This window comes from Neofelis nebulosa, chromosome 1 (genome assembly GCF_028018385.1).
Source record: "Neofelis nebulosa isolate mNeoNeb1 chromosome 1, mNeoNeb1.pri, whole genome shotgun sequence".
Taxonomy (NCBI): Eukaryota; Metazoa; Chordata; class Mammalia; order Carnivora; family Felidae; genus Neofelis; species Neofelis nebulosa.
The window spans coordinates 136,182,343-136,191,181 of record NC_080782.1 but is presented as its reverse complement, the minus strand read 5'-3'; positions in this window follow the sequence as shown (position 1 = coordinate 136,191,181).

Below are 8,839 nucleotides of genomic sequence, written 5' to 3'. Positions count from 1 at the left end.
AAAACAATAGAAAATATCAATGAAACCAAGACTGGCTCTTTGAAAAAATAAACAAAATTGATAAACCTTTAGCCAGACTATCAAGAAAAAAATGAGAGGACCCAAATACATAAAATCAGATAAAAGAGAAGTAATAACCAACACCAAACAAATACAAAAAAGTTTTAAGAGTGTACTATGAAAAATTATGACAACAAACTAAAATAAATGGATAAATTTCTTTTAAAACTGAATATGGAAGAAATATTAAAACTGAACAGAACAATTTCTAGTAATGAAATTGTAACTGTAATCAAAAAAGTCCCAACAAACAAAAGTCCAGGACCAGATGGATCCACATGTCAATTCTACCAAACATTTAAAGTAGAGTTAACACCTATTCTTCTCAAACTATTCAAAAACATAAAAGATGAAGGAAAGCTTCCAAATATACTAAAAGAGTCCAGCATTATCCTCATGCTGAAACCAGAGACACTACAAAAAAAAAAAAAGGAAAACTACAAGCCAAAATCCCTGATGAACATGAATGTAAAAATCCCCAACAAAATATTAGCAAACTGCAGAAAACAATACATTAAAACTATCATTTACCACAATCAAATGGGATTTATTCTGGAGATGCAAGGACAGTTCAATTCAGTAAATCAATTGATATGACATGCCACATTAAGAAAATGGATAGAAATCACATGGTCATCTCAATAGATGCAGAAAAAGCATTCGACGAAATCTGACATCATTCATGGGGTGTATTCATTGATTTCAGCTCAGGTCATGATCTCATGGTTTGTGAGATTGAGCTCTGCGCCAGGCTCCACGCTGTCAGCACAGAACCTTCTTGTGATTCTCTCTCTCTCCCTCTCTCTCTGCCCCTCCCATGCTCATGCTCTATCTCTCAAAATAAATAAACTTTAAAAATATCTGACATCAGGGGTGCTTGGGTGGCTCAGTCAGTTGAGCGTGTGACTTCACCTCAGGTCATGATCTCACTGTTCATGGGTTGGAACCCCGTGTCAGGCTCGGTGCAGACAGCTCAAATCCTGGAACCTGCTTCAGATTCTTTGTCAGTCTCTCTCTCTCTCTCTCTCTCTCTCTCTCTCTCTCTCTCTCTCTCAAGAATGTCCAGAAGAATCTGACATCATTCACGATAAAAAACTCTCAACGAAGTGGGTTTTGAGGAAATACATCACAACATAATAAAAGCCATATATGGAAAACACACAGCTAACATACTTAATGGTGAAAACTGGGAACTTTTCCCCTTACAGTCAGTAACAAGACAAGGATGTTCACTCTCACCACTTTTATTCAACATAGTATTGGAAGTCCTAGCCACAGTAACTAGACATGATAAAGAAACAAAGGGCATCTAAACTGGTAAGGAAGAAGTAAAATAGTCACTACTGTTGATGACCTGATACTATACATAGAAAACCCTAAAAACTCCACCAAAAAACTATCAGGGATAGTAAATGAATTCAGTAAAGTTGCAGAATAGAAAATCAATAGACAGAAATCTGCTGAGTGTCTGTACACGAACAGTGATGCAGCAGAAAGAGAAATTAAGAAAACAATTACATTTACAATTGCACCAACAAGAATATAATACCTAGGAATAAGCTTAACCAAGCAGTTCAAAGACTTGTACAGTGAAAATTATAAAACATGAATGAAAAAATGAAAGATAACACAAACTAATGGAAAGTCAATCCATGCTCATGGATTGGAAGATTTACTACTGTTAAAAAGTCAGTAGTACCTAAAGCAATGTACAGATTCAATGCAATACCTATCAAAATACTAACAGCATTTTTCACAGAACTACAACAAACCCAAAATTTGTATGGAACCACAAAAGAACCTAAAGAGCCAAAGCAATCTTGAGAAACAACAAAGCTGGTCGTATCACAGTCCCAAATTTCAAGATTGTTACAATACTCTAAAAATCAAAACAGTATGACACTGGCACAAAAAACAGACACACAGGTCAACGGAACAGAATAGAGAACCTAGAAATAAACCCACACTTACATGGTTACTTCATCTATGACAAAGGAGGCAAAAATGTACAATGGGAAAAAGACAGTCTCTTCAACAAATGGTGTTGGGAAAATTAGCTGCATGCAAAAGAAAGAAACTGAACCACTTTCTAAACTCAAATGGACTAGAGAAATACTCAAAATGGACTAGAGAAATAAATGTGATATCTGAAATGATAAAACTCCTAGAAGAAACCATAATAATCTTTTTGACATTGATCTTAGCAACATTTTTTAGATATGCCTCACCAGGCAAGGGAAACAAAAGCAAAACAAACGACTGTGACTACAGCAAAATAAAAAGCATTTGCACAGTGAAGGAAACCATCAACAAAACAAGAAAAAAAACCAACCTACTGAATGGGAGAAGTTATTTGCAAATGAATATTTAATAAAGAATTGAAATCCAAACTATATAAAGAACTTAACTCAATACCAAAAACCCTCAAATAACCCAATTAAAAATGAGCAGAGGACCTAAAAAGACGTTTTTCTAAAGAACACACACAACAAACAGAAACATGAAAAAATGTGTCTAATCATAATTAATCATCAAGGAATTACAAATCAAAACCACAATAAGGTATCACTTGTCACCTGTGAAAATGGCTACTATCAAATTCCCAAGAAATAACAAGTGTTGGTGAGGATATGGAGAAAAGGGAACCCTCTTATGCACTGTTGGTGGGATCATAAACTGGTATAGCCACTGTGGAACAATATGGAAGCTCCTTAACAAATTAAAAATAGAAATACCATATGATACAGTAATTCCACTACTATTTACCCAAGGAAAATTAAAACACTAATTTGAAAAGGTACATGTACCTCTATGTTTACTGCAGCATTATTTACAATAGCCAAGCTATGGAAACAATCCAAGTGATGGTCAATAGACAAATGGATAAAAAAGAAGTGGTTATATACACAATGGAATATTAAGCAGCCACAAAAAAAGAATGAGATATTGCCATTTACCTCAACATGGATGGACCTAGATGGTATTATGCTAAATGAAGTAAGTCAGAGAGACACAAACACCATGATTTTACTCACATGTGGAATCTAAAGAAAAAAAAAAAGGAAATAAACAAAAAAAAAAAAAAAGGAGAAAGAGATTTAGATGACAAACTGGTGGTTGCCAAAGGGGAGGAGTGTGGGTAGATGAGCAAAAAGGGGTGAAGGGAAGTGGGAGGTACAGACCTCCAATTACGGAATGAGTAAATCACAGGGCTGAAAGGTACGTCACAGGGAATATAGTCGCTGATATTGCGATAGCATTTCATGGTAACAGATGGTAGCTACATTTGTGGTGAGCAATGGATAATTTACAGAGTTGTCCAATCACTATGGTGTATTCTTGAAACTAATGTAACACTGTGGGTCAACCATACTTCAACAAAAAAAACCCTACCATTTACAACAATATAGGTGAAACTTGAAATTATTACACCAAGTAACAAAGGTCAGAGAATGACAAATACTTTATAATCTGAGTTATGTGGTGGAGGCGGGGAAGTTTTACATAGACAATAGATTGGTGGTTTTCAGAAGCAGAGGGTGGAGGAGTGGGGAAAAATGGGTGAAGTGGGTCAAAAGGTACAAATTTTCAGTTATAAAATAAATAAGTCATCAAGGCACAAAAACAGACACTCAGATCAATGGAAGGGAGTAGGGAACCCAGAAATGGACCCACAAACGTATGGCCAACTAATCTTTGACAAACCAGGAAAGAATATCCAGTGGAATAAAGACAGTCTCTTCAGCAAGTGGTGCTGGGGAAACTGGACAGCGACACGCAGAAAAATGAACCTGGACCACTTTCTTACACCATACACAAAAATAAACTCAAAATGGATGAAAGACCTCAATGTAAGACAGGAAGCCATCAAAATCCTCGAGGAGAAAGCAGGCAAAAACCTCTTTGACCTTGGTGGCAGCAACTTGTTACTCAATACGTCTCCAGAGGCAAGGGAAACAAAAGCAAACATGAACTATTGGGACCTCATCAAAATAAAAAGCTTCTGCACAGTGAAGGAAACAAATCAGCAAAACTCAAAGGAAACTGATGGAATAGGAGAAGATATTTGCAAATGACATATCAGACAAAGGGTTGGTATCCAAAATCTATGAAGAACTTATCAAACTCAACACCCAAAAAACAAATAATCCAGAGAAGAAATGGGCAAAAGACATGAATAGACACTTCTCCAAAGAAGACATCCAGATTGTAAACTGACACCTGAAAAAATGCTCCACATCACTCATCATCAGGGAAATACAAATCAGAACCACCATAAGATACCACCTCACACCTGTCAGAATGGCTCACATCAACAACTCAGGCAACAACAGATGTTGGCGAGGATGCGGAGAAAAAGGATCTCTTTTGCATTGCTGGTGGGAAGGCAAACTGATGCAGCCACTCTGGAAAACAGTATGGAGTTTCCTCAAAAAATTAAAAATAGAACTACCCTGCAACCCAGCAATTGCACTACTAGGTATTTATCCAAGGGATACAGGTATGCTGTTTTGAAGGGACACATGCACCCCAACATTTATAGCAGCACTATCAACAATAGCCAAAGTATGGAAAGAGCCCAAATGTCCATCAATGGATGAATGGATAAAGATGTGGTATATATATATATATATACACACACACACACACACACACACACACACACACACACAATGGAGTATGACTCAGCAATCAAAAAGAATGAAATCTTGCCATTTTCAACTATGTGGATGGAACTAGACGGTATTATGCAAAGCGAAATTAGTCAGAGAAAGACAATTATCATATGATTTCACTCATATGAGGGCTTTAAGACACAGAACAAGTGAACATAAGGGAAGGGAAGCAAAAATAATATAAAAACGGAGGGGGACAAAACAGAAGAGACTCTTAAATATGGAGAACAGAGGGTTACTGGAGGGGGTGTAGGAGGGGGGTGGGCTAAATGGGTAAGGGGCATTAAGGAATCTACTCCTGAAATCACTGTTGCACTATATGCTAACTAATTTGGACGTAAATTTTTAAAAACAATTAAAAAATAAACAAATAAATAATAAAAACTTAAAATTTAAATAAATAAAATACGTCATCAGAATATAATGTACAGCATGGTGGCTAAATAATAGCATATCGCATGTTTGAAAGTTGCTAAGAGAAAAAATCTTAAAAGTTCTGATCAACAAGAAACAAAATTTTTAACTATGTAAGGTGACCAATGTTAACTAGATGTATTGTGATCATTTCACAATATATACAAATATCAAATCATTACATTGTATGGGCACCTGGGTGGCTCAGTCAGTTGGGCACCCGACTTTGACTCAAGTCATGATCTCACGTTGTGTGGGTTCAAGCCTGAGTCAGGCTCTGTGCTAACAGCTCAGAGCCTGGAGCCTGCTTCAGATTCTGTGTCTCCCTCTCTCTCTGTCCCTCCACTACTCACACTCTGTCTTTCTCTGTCTCTCAAAAATGAATAAACATTAAAAAAAATTTTTTTAAATCACTACGTTGTACACTTGAATGAATATGTTACATGTCAATTATACCTCAATTTAAGAAAAAATAGGGGCGCCTGGGTGGCTCAGTCGGTTAAGCGTCCGACTTCGACTCAGGTCACCATCTCGCGGTCCGTGAGTTTGAGCCCCGCATCGGGCTCTGGGCTGATGGCTCGGAGCCTGGAGCCTGCTTCCAATTCTGTGTCTCCCTCTCTCTCTGCCCCTCCCCCGTTCATGCGTGTCAAAAATAGGTAAACATTAGGAAAAAAAATTTTTTTAAAATAATAATTTCTGTTTTTAGCTACTCTTACTAATGCAAAATTCTTTTCAGTGTCTGCTTTTAATCTCTTAAAGGGCTATTATATGTCTAATTCTAGGGAATTGTATTTCCTTAGGGAAATTGTACTTCTAGGGAAGTGGATTTTCTCAAACATTTTATTTTTTTATGTTAGAGAAAGCTCACAAGCAGGGGAGAAGGGCAGAGAGAGAGAGAGAGAGGATCTTAAGCAGGTTCCATGCCTAGCACAGAGACCAACACAGGGCTCAATGCCATGACCCTGGGATCATGACACAAGCTGAAATCAAGAGTTGGATACTCAACGGACTGAGCCAGCCAGGCTCCTCTCATCAAAGAACATTAAAAACATTTTTTTTAATGTTTCTTTTTGAGAGAGAGTGTGAGCAGGGGAGGGCCAGTGATAAAGGGGGATAGAGGATCTGATGCAGCCTCTCTCTCAAAATAAAATTTTTTTTAAGTTTTTTCAATGTGTATTCATTTTTGAGAGAGAGAGAGAGAGAGAGAGAGCACAAGCCACAAGCAGAGGAAGGGCAGAGAGGGAGACAAAGAATCAGAAGCAGGCTCCAGGCTCTGAGCTGTCGGCACAGAGCCTGACGCTGGGCTTGAACCCACAAACTGTGAAATTATGACCTGAGCTGAAGCTGGATGCTCAGCCGACTAAGCCACCCAGGTGCCCCTCAAAAGAAAAATTTTAAAACAAAGATAATTTTTTAAATGCTAAGACTTCCTAACTTGAAAAAAAAAAAAAAAAAAAGAGACCTGACTGTTCTAATTCTTGTAGTTTCCTATTTATGTTTCTAACCACTTTATATAGTCTGTCTTCACACACACACACACACACACACACACACACACACTGTCCAGTGTAACAATAATCCAAGTATGTGGTAATGAAAAGTGGGAAGGGAAGATAGCCCTACTTCCCATAGTTAAATCTACCTCAGGGGGTCTTGGGGAACCATGCAGCCCATTCGTCTTTTGTCTTAAAAATTCCTCTAGAGGGGCGCCTGGATGGATCAGTCAGTTGACCGTCTGACTTTGGCTCAGGTCATGATCTCGCGGTCTGTGAGTTCAAGCCCCGCGTCGGGCTGTGTGCTGACAGCTAAGAGCCTAGAGCCTGGAGCCTGCTTGGGATTCTGTGTCTCCCTCTCTCTCTACCCCTCCCCCGCTCATGCTCTGTCTCTCTGTCAAAAATAAATAAACATTAAAAAAAACTTTTAAAAAATTCCTCTAGAAAGTCTCACTGTGACTGCTCTGAAATGACCTTGACTATAAAAAGCCTGCTGATACACAAAATTGAGAGAGGACGTCATACAGGGAATCATGCCTAACCGTCTGTACTGCTACCACTGTCATGATTTGGGGACACGTTAGCTTGCCTCCTCCTGTCTCTAGAAAGCTACAGTTAGGCATTTTCAGAATGATCCTTATTCTGTTTCTAATGGTCCCTAAGCTACATGTGAATAAAATTCAGTCACACATTTTTTTCACTTTCCCTCCCCAGATGATAATGGGAGGACAGAACAGCCAGTAATCTCTGAACCTCAACAGTGTAGGTTCTGGCTTTTCCCCATTCTTGTACCCTGGCCAGGCAGAGATCCCATGACCGCTTTGCTATTTTTCCATTTAAAGATTATGAGTGTGAACTCTATTCCTTGTTGTCTGCACATACATGGGCCACAGAAGCAAGCAACAAAAATCTTCGCCAGGACCTAGAGCTGGGGGCTGTTTGCCCCAGGGTGAGCTACCCCAGGGTGTGTGGAGTCTAAGGCAGCAGAAGTAGGAGAGAAATAGGTTTGTTAGCTGCCGAAAGGAGTGTGTGTGCACTTTTATCTAACCAGAATCACCACCAAAGCTTTCTAATTTGTTTTATATCTGACTTTTAATACTTTTATTGAGGTATAATTTATACACAGTAAACCATGCCTGTTTAAACTGCAGAATTTAAGTTGTGACCTAAGTATATACATGAAAAACCATCACCACGATCGGGATAATAAACACATGCAACACGCCCAAAAGTAATTCGTCTGCAATCCCTCTGTTGCGCCCCTCCTTACAAGGTCCATCCCCAAGCAACCACAGATCTGTTTTCTGTCTCTATGTATTAGTTTGTGTGTTCTAGAATTTTATATTAAAACCATACAGTCCATACTGTTTGTCTGTAATCTTCCATTGAGTATTTTAACATTTATCAATTTTCTGCATGTTTCAAGAATTCATTCCCTTCTTTGCTGAATAATACGTATGTTTGTATGCACCATATTATTTATTTATCAGCCTGTGGGTGGCTATTTTAGTTGTTTCTGGTTTTCGATTATCACAGACAAAGCTGCTATGAGTATTCCTGTAGAAGTCTCTGTATGGACATACACTTTATTTGTCTTGGCTAAGGACCTAGCAGTGGAATGGCTGGTTCATATAGAAAGTATATCCTTAACTTGTTAAGAAACTGCCAGACTTTTCCCCAAGGGTACTAGCGAACATACCCACCAGCAGTACATGATACTGCCAGTTTCTCTGGCATCCTCACCAACACCTGACACTTGATATGATCTGTCTTCAAAACTGTAGACTTTCTATTATCGGCGTATCGTGGCATCTCATTGCAGTTCGAATTTGCATTTCCCTAAGGACTTCAGATGTGGTACATCTTTTCATGTGTTATGCGCCATCGTCTGTGTATCTTCCTTGGTGAAGAGTCTGTTCACACCTTTTGTCCATTTTTATAGGACTGTTTTCTTACTCTTGAGCTGTGAGGGTTCATTATATATTTTGGATAAAAGTCCTTTATGAGATATGAGATTTGCAAATATTTTCTTCCAGATGGTGGCTTGCCTTTCCATTCTCTTAGGTCTTTTTTTTTTTTTTTTAATGTTTTATTTACTTTTGAGAGAGCACAAGCAGGGGAGGGGCAGAGAGAGGGGGCCAGAGGATCTGAAGCAGGCTCTGAGCCGACAGGATGACGGCAGTGAGCCCAATGTGG